We start from the raw sequence: 12,322 nt of genomic DNA, 5'->3' as shown, positions 1-12,322 counted from the left end.
ACAGAAGTTTGATTTCCAAACTCGTCAATTATACCCAATACTTGTTAGCAGAAAATAAAAGATTGCAGGAGGCACTGGCTAGAGTATTAAGGAGAAATCAAGATGCAGAGAATCAATTATCAGAAGAATTATTAGAAAACCTGCAACAATTGTCTATTGAAGATCTTCAAAAGGGTAAAGAGCAACTTTCTTACTTAGAAGAACAAGTTGTATCTAAGATAACTGATGGACAGGTATCACAAAGAAGGATGCTTAATTGCTTATACAACATTAAAGTTGACTTTGAGATACAAGGAGTACCACCTTTCAGCGTTAATGCTATATTGGATACAGGAGCGACATCTTGCTGTATCGACATACAATCAATCCTAGGTCAGGCTATTGAACAAAACTCATATTCTATTACAATTAATGGTGTAAATTCGCAACAGGAGGCAAAAATGAAAATGAAGGCAGAACAAATGATTATTGGTGAAAACAAGTTCAGAATTCCCTTTACTTATGCCTTCAATATGATTTTGGGAAGAGGTATACAGATTGTACTGGGCTGCAATTTCATAAGGAGTATGCAAGGAGGTGTCAAGATTGAAGGAAATATAGTCACGTTCTACAAAAATGTGACTACAATTAATACAAGCCAAAATACTTAGCCTTGAAGAAATGGAGTATATTCGGATCCAAGAGAAAGTATATTTTACGGGTATAATCTCCAACCAAAGTATTCTTGCCAAGCATGGAGCACTAATTAATAGGCTGAAGGAACAAGGATATATAGGGGAAAACCCCCTACAGCACTGGTCAAAGAATGGGATTCTATGCAAAATTGATGTTATCAACCCAGATATCACTATCCAAGATAAGCCATTATCTAGTGTCACAACAGCATTAAAGAAGACCTTTGAAAGGCATGTAGAAGCACTTCTCAAACTGAAGGTTATCCGACCAAGTAAGAGCAGACACAGAACGATGGCAATGATAGTTCAATCTGGAACTACGGTGGATCCGGTAACAGGAAAAGAAACAAAAGGGAAGGAGCGTTATGGTCTTTAACTACAAAACACTCAATGATAATACATACAAAGACCAATATAGCCTTCCAGAGATCAACACGATACTAAAGAAGGTTGGTAATTCAAAAGTATACTCTAAATTCGACTTAAAGTCTGGTTTCCATCAAATTACTATGGATCCCTCCTCTGTTGAATGAATGGCTTTTATATGCCCATCTGGGTTGTTCGAATGGTTGGTAATGCCTTTTGGACTAAAGAATGCACCGGTTATTTTCCAACGAAAAATGGATCAGTGTTTCCAAGGGACTGAAGATTTTATTTCTGTTTATATTGATGACATTTTGATATTTTCCAAAACAGAAAGAGAGCACATCAAGCATCTGGATATTATGCTTAATATTTGTGAAAAGCATGGACCAGTCCTATCACCCTCCAAATGCAAAATCGGAGTTTCAAGAATAGAATTTCTCGGGGCAGAAATTGGGGAAGGAAAGCTTAAGCTTCAACCCCATATTATTAAGAAGATAACTGAGTTCAAAGAAGAACAACTAAAAGAAAAGAAAGGATTGCGTTCATGGTTGGGCATCCTTAATTATGCTCATACCTATATCCCAAATTTAAGTTCAAAATTGGGCCCCCTTTATGAAAAAACATCACCACATGGAGACAAACGAATGAAGACTTCGGATTAGGCCTTAATCAAAGAAATCAAGGCCCAGGTAAATAATCTCCCAGATCTGGAAATCCCACCGGAAAATGTTTATATTGTTTTAGAGACTGATGGATCCATGATGGGCTGGGGTGGAGTTTGCAAGTGGAAGCCTAGCAAATATGACCAGAGGAATATGGAAAGAATTTATGCTTATGCCCATGGAAAATTTCCAATCGTAAAATCAGTTATTGATGCAGAGATATATGCTGCTATAGAAATTATGACTGCGCTAAAAACTCACTATATGGATAAAAAGAAGATTACTCTAAGGACTGACTGCCAGGCCATTATCAGTTTCCACAATAAAACCTCAAGAAATAAACCATCAAGGGTTTGCTGGCTTGTGTTCACTAATTACATTACCGGCACTGGTGTGAAGGTAAATTTTGAGCATATAGATGGTAAATTAAATATTCTTGCAGATACGTTCTCAAGGCTTATTGAGGAACCAGAAGCATTGGCGGTTATAATAACTAAGGAAGGAGAAGTTGCAGCAGGACCATCAACCCTCACTGATACGGAAGAAGGGGCAGCATGTTCATCTCGCTTCCCACTATTAACCGAATATGAAGACTTGGTTAGCGAAACACTCCCAAAGATCTTTCTAAAAGAAGAACATGAAAAGAGGAATCGTATGGCTAAGATTGAAGATGAGGCAATTGGCAACGTGATGGAATGTTTCCGCAAGCTGGAACTTATCTTACAAATGAAGGTACTGGACTTTAACAGAAGGAGACACGCGGAAGGAGGATGGGATAGCTACTACCATAAGAATTTAGAGAAGATAAGAAAGCATCAAAAGGACCTGTTCATAGAGATGCAACATGTGCAAAAGATAGGGCACGAAATAAAAGCGATTCCACCATAATCTCGAAAGCAGTGGTGGGCAGACATCTATTTTAAATCATACAAAAATTTTCGAAGACGACAAACTTGCCCTGACTCCCCCTTAGCAACAAAACTAGGAGGTTGCTCCATATACACCTCTTTTTTCTGAAGATTACTATAAAGAAAAGCATTCTTGTTATCAAGTTGATGTAAAGGCCAATAATGAGTAGCAACCATTGAAATAAACAATCGAACATATGTCAACTTTGTAACAGGAGAAAAAGTGTTAGAATAATTCATCCCATAAATCTGAGCATAGCCTTTAGCAACAAGACGGGCTTTTAATCTAGCAACTAACCCATCTGGATTGACTTTAACTACAAATATCCATTTGCATCAAATAGCCCGTTTCCCTAAAGGTAGATCGATCAAGTCCCAAGTACCATTGTTATGTAAAACATTCATCTCCTCTATCATTGTATCTTTCTGACTACGATGAGACATAGCCTCACGCATAGTCTTAGGAATAGAGATAAAGTCAAGTGAAACAATAAAAGAACAAGAGAAAGACGACAAGTCATTATAATAAACAACAGAAGTAGGATAAATATACTGCCGTTTACCTTTGCGTAACGCAATAAGAAGATTATCACTTGAGACAAATTATCATCCTCCCTTTGACGAGTCAGAATAGGTGAAGATGGGAAATAAAATGTCTTCCATAAAGTTAACATTGGACAAGATATTTGTTAATTGTTGGAAAATTAGGAGATCTTGATTGCATAAAATAAGGAAATAATCTTTGAAACTCAAGAAATAATCTTTGAGATAATGATTGCATAAAATCAGGAAAGAATCTTGGGAAATCAGGAAATAATTATTTTTAATAATTTCCATTTCTTATATTTCCTTTCTTTTATTTGTTCCTATCTCAGCATATTGTATCTTCTATTTATTGATATAATGTCTAGTTGAAAATGAATAATAAAAAAATTCCTCTTCTTTTAATTTTTTTTTCTTCAATCTTCCCGGTTTTCCTCATGGTATCAGAGCCTAGGTTCGATCTAGGGTTTGTTTTTTTTTCCATGGCAAATCAATATCCATGGAAGACTGCCTTAACCGGCATCACGAGTAGAGATTCAATGGTTTTTAGAGAAGAAATGACTGTCAACTCAAATTTAAACCCACCGATATCTTTCAATGGTTCGATAGAGGTATTCTCTAATTCACTCCAAATTAATATTCAGCGTCTTAACGGGAAGAACTACACAGAATGTCACATACTGTGCGCCTGGTTTTAGAAGGGAAAGGTAAACTTGGATATGTTACAGGAGAAGTGATAAAACCAGCTGATAGAAATCCCAGATTTAAAGGCTAGAAATTTGAAAATTTGCTCCTTATCACATGGTTAGTCAATTCTATGGAACCCCCTATCGGAAAGTCATTTATGTACTTACCTACAGCTAAAGAGGTGTGGGAGGTAGCTAGAGACACTTATTCAAATTTGGAGAACTCTTTGTAAATTTTTAGCGTAAAATCAAGGCTATGGCAAGCGAAGCAAGGGGAACGTGATGTGATTTCCTACTATAATGAATTGAGGACATTGTGGAAAGAACTAGATCTATGCTATGATAATTTTGTAATTGTGTTGATGATAGTGTTCGTTTTATGAAAAGACAAGAGAATGATCGGGTATTTATTTTCTTGGCGGGACTAAAAAAAGATCTAGATGAAGGGGTCGAATCTTGGGAAAGACACCTTTACCAACAATCCATGAAGTATTTTCAGAAATCCGAAGAGGAGAAGCTCGACAAATGGTTATGCTTAACAAATCTACCTTAGTCTCTACTAATTCAAGTTTAGAAAGCTCTACCCTTGTTACTAAAGGTTTTCAAGAGGAAGCAAAGAAAGATAGCAAAGTTTTGGAAAACCATTGTGCGACCATTGTAAATGCCCGTGGCACACGCAGGAAACACATTGAAAAATCCATAAGAAGCCCAAAAATTGGAAGAAAAGAACTGATGGTGAAGGTCGAGCACTTCAGACTATTATCTCAAATCAAGAGGGGCAATCTATTCCTAGCATAATTCCTTTCACCAAGGAACAAATAGACGAACTGTACAAACTCCTTGAGTCTAAAAAAATCATTCTTGTTCAGTAGCTTAAAAAGGTAATTGCATGACAACAACTTTCCTTAGCATCAATTCTAATTGCACCAGGATCATTGACTCAAGTGCAACTAATCATATGACAGGAATGTCAAACCTTTTCTGTTTATATAGACCTTGTGGAAATAACTAAAAAATTAAGATTAAAGATGGCTCTCTTTCAGCCATTGCAGGAAATGGTTCTATTGTAGTATCACCTATGTTCAGTCTATATGATATCCTTCATGTTCCAAAGTTATCTTGTAACCTTTTATCTGTTAGTAAATTGGTTCATAATCAAAATTATCAAGCTAATTTCTTTTCGTCTCACTGTGTATTCCAAGATTTGACCTCGGGGAGGACGATTGGCAGTGCTAAACAGAGTGGAGGACTCTACTTCCTTAAAGATGGATCTGAATCAAGAAAATAATCTCAACCAAGGGGTTCCTGTTTTGAATCTATTTCTGTTTCGAACAGTAATATTATGTTGTGGCATTTTAGATTAGGGCATCCGAGTTTTCAATATTTAAAGCACTTGTTTCCTAAATCGTTTCACAATAAAGATCCATCATTGTTTCATTGTGAAGTATGTGAGATTCCAAAACACCACCGCATATTCTTCCCTTCACAGTCATACAAGTCATCAAAACCGTTTACCATAATTCACAATGATATTTAGGGTCCTAATAAAATAAACACCCCCTTTAATAAGAAATGGTTTATCCCATTTACTGCTGATCATACTCGACTTTGCTGGGTGTATTTATTAAAGAAAAAAATCAAAAGTTAAACAAATCTTTAAAAAAAAATTCAATATGGCGCAAACTCAATTTCAAACTAACATACAGATTTTTAGAAGTGACAATGGGAAGGAATATTTTAAAACAATCTTAGGAAATTTTTTCCTTAAAAGGGAATAGTTTATCATAGTTCGTGTATAGATACACCTTAACAAAATAGTATTGCTGAAAGAAAAAATAAACACCTCCTGGAGGTAGCCCGGGTATTACTTTTTTCAACTAAAGTACCAAAATATTTATGGGGTGAAATTATTTTAACTGCTTCATATTTAATTAATAGAATATCATCTAAAGTTCTACAATTCAAGACTTCATTCAATACATTTACAACATGTTTTCCTATTGTTCGTCTTTCAGTTAATTTACCATTAAAAATATTTGGTTGCACAACTTTTGTTCACGAACATAGGATAACCGGAAAACTTGAGCCAAGGGCAAGAAAATGTGTCTTTGTGGGTTACTCCCCTACGCAAAAAAAGGTTATAAGTGTTATGATCTGATATCAAAAAAAAATTGTGAGAATGGATGTCACATTTTTTGAAACATAACATTTTTTTTAAGGACATTCATCTTCAAGGGGGAGAGTTCAAGGGAAGATTCATTTACTAGCTTTAATGATATATTTTTCTCAAATGATATGTTTAAATTTGAGCCTAATACCTCTGCACAAATAACAAATGGCGAAAAATTATTCTTTAAAACTCCTCTCATAATGAGTGATATTTCTATTGAATCCACGCCTACATTTGACAATCAAAAAATCTGAGAAACAAAATTGTGAAAAACCTAGTACAATGTCACTACATGATATGACAGGTAATAGATTAAAGGAAGGGGAACAAACTTGGAAGGGAATCGTCTATTTGAGAAAGAATCATCAGAAAGGAAAAGATGAATCATCTTTACAGCATAGTCGTGATTCCGAGCCAAGGGAGAATCTTCATCCTAGTACTGATAATTTTTTTCCAAAGTCTGATAGTCAATCTAAGTCTGACAAACCAATAGCACTTCAAAAAGGTGACAGATCTTGTACCAAACATCCTATATCTAAGTGTGTCACATTCCAATTTATCTTCATCCCTTGTCACTTTTTGTTCTCAATTATCCTACGTAGGCATTCCTAAAAATGTACAGGAAGCCCTACAAGTTCCAAAGTGGAAGGATACTGTGCTTGAGGAGATGAGAGCTCTTGAAAAGAATAATGCTTTGAAGATTGTTACACTGCCAACAGGGAAAAGAATTGTGGAATGTAAGTGGATTTTCACTATAGAAAATCTTTATACGGTCTCAAGTAATCTCCGAGAACTTAGTTTGAGAAATTTACTCAATCAGTCAACAAGCAAGGAAACACTCAAGGACAAACAGATCATACATTGTTTTTAAAATTTTCCACTAAAGGAAAGATTGTTGTACTGATAGTGTATGTCGATGATATTATTCTCGCATGTAATGATGTGATTGAAGTGGAAAGACTAAAGAAAAGCTTAGCAGTTGAATTTGAGATCAAGGATTTGGGAACATTAAGGTATTTCTTGATATGGAAGTCGCTCGCTCTAGCGAAGGTATTGTTGTCTCTCAACAGAAGTATATCCTTAATCTCTTTGGAGGAAACATGAATGAGTGGTTGTAAACCCATAGAAACTCCCATGGATCCTAATGTAAAACTCTGGAAAAAAGGAAGTGTTCCTGTTAATACCAGTAGATACCAAAGATTAGTTGGGAAACTAATTTACCTATCTCATACTCGATTAGACATTGCTTTTTCAATTAGTGTTGTGAGTCAGTTATGCATGCACGAAAAATACCTTGAGGTTGTTTATAGAATTCTGAGATATTTAAAGATGGCTCGTAGAAAAGGACTAATTTTTAAAAAGACTAATCAAAGGAGTGTTGATGTGTTTACTGATACAGCTTGGGCAGGATCGGTTAATGACAAAAGATCGACTTCAAGATACTGCACCTTTGTATGGGGAAACCTAGTAATATGGAGAAGTAAGAAATAAAGTTTTGTAGCCAAAAGTAGTGCAGAAGCCGAGTTTAGAGCAATGGCTCAGGGAGTCTATGAGGTATTGTGGGTATACAGAATACTTGAAGAGCTCAGAAAACCCATAGAACTTCCATTGAAATTATATTGTGATAATAAGGTCGCAATAAGCATTGCTCATAATCCAGTCCAACATGATAAAATGAAATACATTGAGATTGATCGACATTTTATAAAGGAGAAAATTGAAGTTGGAACCATTTGCTTACCATTTGTACCTTCTAGCCAACAAATAACTAACATCTTGACGAAGGGACTTGCAAGAGTCAACTTTGAACAGTTAACAAGTTAGGCATGATTGATATTTATGCACCAACTTGAGGGAAAGTGTTGGAAAATTAAGAGATCTTGATTGCATAAAATTAAGAAATAGCTTTTAAAAAATCAGAAAATAATCTTTGAGATAATGATTGCATAAAATCAGGAAAGAATCTTGGGAAATCAGAAAATAATTTATTTTAGGGATTTCCATTTCTTATGTTTCCTTTCTTTTATTTGTTCCTATTTTAGCACTTTGTATCTTCTATTTATTGATGTAATGTCTAGTTGAAAATGAATAATAAAAAATTCTTCTTCTTCTAGTTTTTTTTTTCCTTCCATCTTCCCAATTTTCTTAATTAATATTGAACAATAACACCTATAACCTTTATGATGATGAGAATAACCAAGGAAGATACACTTCAAAAACTTGGGATCTAATTTAGTGACATGTGGATGAACAAAACAAGTGTTACCAAATATCCTGGGGTTAATAGAAACCTATTGGTAAAAAAGATTTTATAAGGAATCTCACTATGAAGAATAGAAAATGACATGTGATTAATGAGAAAACATGCCGCAGAAACTGCATCAGCCTAAAAAGGTTTGGGAATATTCATTTGAAATAAAAGGGCCCGTGCAGTTTCAAGAAGATGTCTGTTTTTACGTTCAGCCACACCATTTTGGGATGGAATGTCAACACGAGGTTTCATGAAGCATGTCATTCTGATCCATATACAACTGGAATAAACGAGATGTATATTCCTTAGCATTATCACTTGGTAAAGTATAGATGAATGTATTGAATTGAGTTTTAATCTCAGCACAAAAGGCAGAAAACACAGAAAATAACTCAGAACGATTTTTCATTAAATATAACCAGGTTACACAAGAATAATCATCCATAAAAGTAACAAAATACCAAAAACCAGGTTTAGATAAAACAAAACAAGGACTCCAAATATCAGAATGAACTAATTCAAAAAGAATAGCACGTTTATTTGCTCTTGGACTTGAACTAAGACGGTGATATTTTGCAAACATGACTCACAATTTAATGAAGACACCTTATCATATTATGGGCAAAGCTTCTTGAGCAAAGGTAGAGATGGATGTCCCAACCTACAATAAGCCTCAAAAGAAGAAGTGACACTCGAGCTAGCAAAAGAATTTGGGAGCAGTGTAAAATACCGATGGAATTTTCCAGAATTTTTAGAAATTTTCTAGGAATTTTTTGGAGGTCGTATGATGTAGGTTACGGGGATAAATATTGGGTCACGGGAAAGCCTATTTAGGCTACCCCATTTAAACGAGGAAAAGTTTAGTTTTTCTTTTCTTTTTTCTTTTCTTTTCTTCTTTTCCCCGCCGCGTGCCCAAGCCCTCACCCGACGACGATCCCTCTTCTCCTCTCTTCCTCTTCGCGACGCCATCTCCCCCAACCCGATCGACTTCCCCAACCGACACGCCGCCACGCGCCGCCTCGCGCTGCATCTTCTCCCTCTCGCGGACAAAAGCAGTGGCCAAAGGGAAGTCGGGCACTTCTCCTCTCGATCTCCATTGTTCCTCCCGAGCGCTACCCTAGCCTCTCTGTAGTCCGCCGCCATCGAAAGAAGCAGCGCCGACCACTAGGTCTCTCCGGCGTGCCCCCATTGTGCCCTAGATTGGGTCCATAGTAGCCGAGCCCTAAGCCACCGACGTCGTCTCCTTGTCTTCCTCTCGATCTCGCGGCGCTGCCCAAGAACGCATCGGTCGCCTGCTCAAGACGAGAAGTGAGCAACACCGAGCCCTAGTTTGGTTTTCTTCCTCCCGTGCGCTGGTGTTGAGGTATTACCGTCGATCTCTCCTTGGTTTCCTTCTGCCCGATCGCCGACCCCTGAAGTAGTTCTGCCGGCACCTCTGGTTACAGGACCTAGCAGCAGGGATTTTTCTACTGGATTCCGACCACTACAGTAGATCAAAGGACCTTAGAGGTAATGAAGATTGTTTGGGACAGATCTGCGATTTCCTAGATAGGAAGCCAAAACGAGCGTGGAGGAGGTAAGGGAGTCTGTGGACAGAGTTTAGAAGTTTAACATGCTTCGGGTTAATTTGTAGAGGTTGGATTTCCATAGGATATTTGATTTGTTTTCAACAACCATTGTAGCTGCGGCCAGAAATTTAACAGTAAGTTCTTCAGGATTGGAGCAGCGCTGAGGCATTGGAAATTGGGTAAGTTTTGTGTTAAGTTGTGATTGAACTAAATACCGAATTGGGTGAGTTTGGGTTTAATCCGATCAATGATGATTTGGAATTTGTTTTAGAACATGTTATTATGTGATAATTAGGGTTAAATGTTGGATCCAATCTAAGCTCGGATTAGATCCGATTTAATTAGTTAACCGAGATTTAATGAAAGAATTAGGATTCCTAGTAAATAAGAATTTGGTTTAGTTATTTTGTTCATAATGAAACTTAGTTAAACTGTACGATATATTACAGGACTTTGATTCGGGACGAGCACTTCGCCATAGAGATTGTTTAGCTCGGTCTACATTTGAGGCGGGTACCTTGACTTATCTCTTTTGATAATATCATGTTGATATGCGTAATAGGTTATAGCCTCTAGTAATAATTATGTTTATCTTTGCTTTGGTATATCACTACATGATACCTGTTGCATGCTTTTATCTGGTCTGCATTTATGTTTTATACCCTCTTGTTTATTGCCATGATTATTTATGCTCATAGAGGTAGTGACATACCATGCCTTATAATACACCGGACTAGACATTTATCCTCTTGTTTATTGCCATGATTATTTATGCTCATAGAAGTAGTGACATACCATGCCTTATGATACACCGGACTAGACATTTACCATATCTGACCCGTGTACTAAGATTTGTTTATTTGATCCATTTATTTTTGGTACATGCTTTATGGAAGTAGATATGGTCAGGATTTTCATGCGTAGTGTCATGCACCATTTCGCATGATTGCATGCTGAGCGATTGTCGGCTCCATATTGTTGAGCACATCGCCAGTTACATGGATCTACACACACAACCACTCACGGGTTAGTGGTATATCAGGCAGGGTGTGTGGCAGTTTTGCTCTGTTAGACTCCGTTGATCCGCTCATGGGTAGTGGTGACGCAGCGTGGTAGCCGGCAGGGATCCCTCCTCTGAACTGTCTCAGAAAGATGAGAGCATAGTGCTCCCCCACTTATGATTTGGGTAGGAGGATAGGTGCACTCCGACAGCATCCTGTCCACTCGATCACTCATCAGGAGCAGTGATGGCAGAGTGCACAGTTGTTATAGCCCTACCCACTTGGTCTCACCATCATGTGTGAGATGGCTGATTGGCGTCAGGGGTGACCATGTCATATGCATCATATGCATGATTCCATTTATTGCTTGTGTTTGCTGCACTTTGTTTGCTGCATATTGGATGAATGCATATGTTTGACATGCATACAGGGACATATTACTTTTGGTCTGACGACCTTATTATTCTGATAGGAGGTCCTAGTGAGTACAGCTTCTCCTTTTCTTACAGTTTTGCATTTTCCATTACTCCAAGAGACTGTATACATATTTATTACTATTAGTTATTTCTTATTATGTATGTCAGCTCGATACCTGTTGAGTTGTTGAACTCACCCCGTTGATTATATCTATTTCAGGTTGAGACCGTTAGGAGATTCCAGTCACTAATCCCCACTCTGTGTCACGACGACTTTCTGCTTACGGATTTGGTTCCTTGTCTTTTTTGTGTTGATCTACTTGTTGATATATATACTTGTGATTGTACTCGAGGATTTTTATCGAGTTTGGTCTACTACACTTATTTTTTCTGTTGCGTTGGTTTCTCTGTTGTGGTTTTAATTTTTCCGTCGTTGTAGTGGAGTAGGACTTATTTAAATATAAACTGCGTGGTTGTATCAGCCAGAGGCTGAAATATATAAACTGCGTGGATTGTTAGTTATGTTATTATTATTGTTCTGGTCGTGTTGGCCGAGGTATATGTGGCCCTGAGGGCATGTAGTATGGTTTCATATTATGACCCGTACAGGGGAGATGCTGCCTAAATTTATTCTGGCAGGGACTACCTAGGTGTGACAAGCAGTGTGTCAAGAATATAGAGGGTCTCCAGACTCATGTCCTTGACTAATAATCTTCTTCGTCAAAAGATCCTGAAATAAACAATAATCGAGAAAAAATGAGATGCAACCATTAAGATTATGAGTTAATTGACCGGCAAAGGGAAAATTAAAGGATAAATTAGGTAAATATAAAATAGAGGATAAATGAAGCAAAGGAGTAGGATTGATAGTGTTAGACCTATGAACACGAGATGGAGACCCATCAGATAAAGTAACAGGAGTGTTAGCTTTGGACGAAAAATAAAAAAGATACTAGAATTACCTGTCATATAACCGTGGCACCAGAATCAATGATCTATTTGGAGGATAAGGAAACAAGACATGATGAATTCTTGAGTGATTCATGATATTGTGTGAACTTGGCAAATTCATCTGCA

The 12,322-nt window shown here is 37.0% G+C and overlaps 1 protein-coding gene and 1 long non-coding RNA gene across 5 annotated transcripts in view; one reads left to right on the top strand and one right to left on the bottom strand.

Annotated features, from left to right (window-relative positions):
• LOC122032652 (uncharacterized RNA methyltransferase pc1998-like) overlaps positions 1-12,322 on the bottom strand; it is a 110,792-nt gene that overhangs the window by 43,131 nt on the left and 55,339 nt on the right. The window lies entirely within an intron of this gene.
• On the top strand, positions 9,718-10,335 carry LOC122032653. The gene is made up of 3 exons (XR_006126184.1): positions 9,718-9,836; positions 9,943-10,007; positions 10,278-10,335. It is a non-coding gene; the product is annotated as an uncharacterized LOC122032653 (long non-coding RNA).

The sequence above is a fragment of the Zingiber officinale genome, chromosome 11A, assembly GCF_018446385.1.
Source record: "Zingiber officinale cultivar Zhangliang chromosome 11A, Zo_v1.1, whole genome shotgun sequence".
Taxonomy (NCBI): Eukaryota; Viridiplantae; Streptophyta; class Magnoliopsida; order Zingiberales; family Zingiberaceae; genus Zingiber; species Zingiber officinale.
Note: the sequence above shows the minus strand (reverse complement) of the source record. Positions and strands in the feature narration are given on the sequence as shown.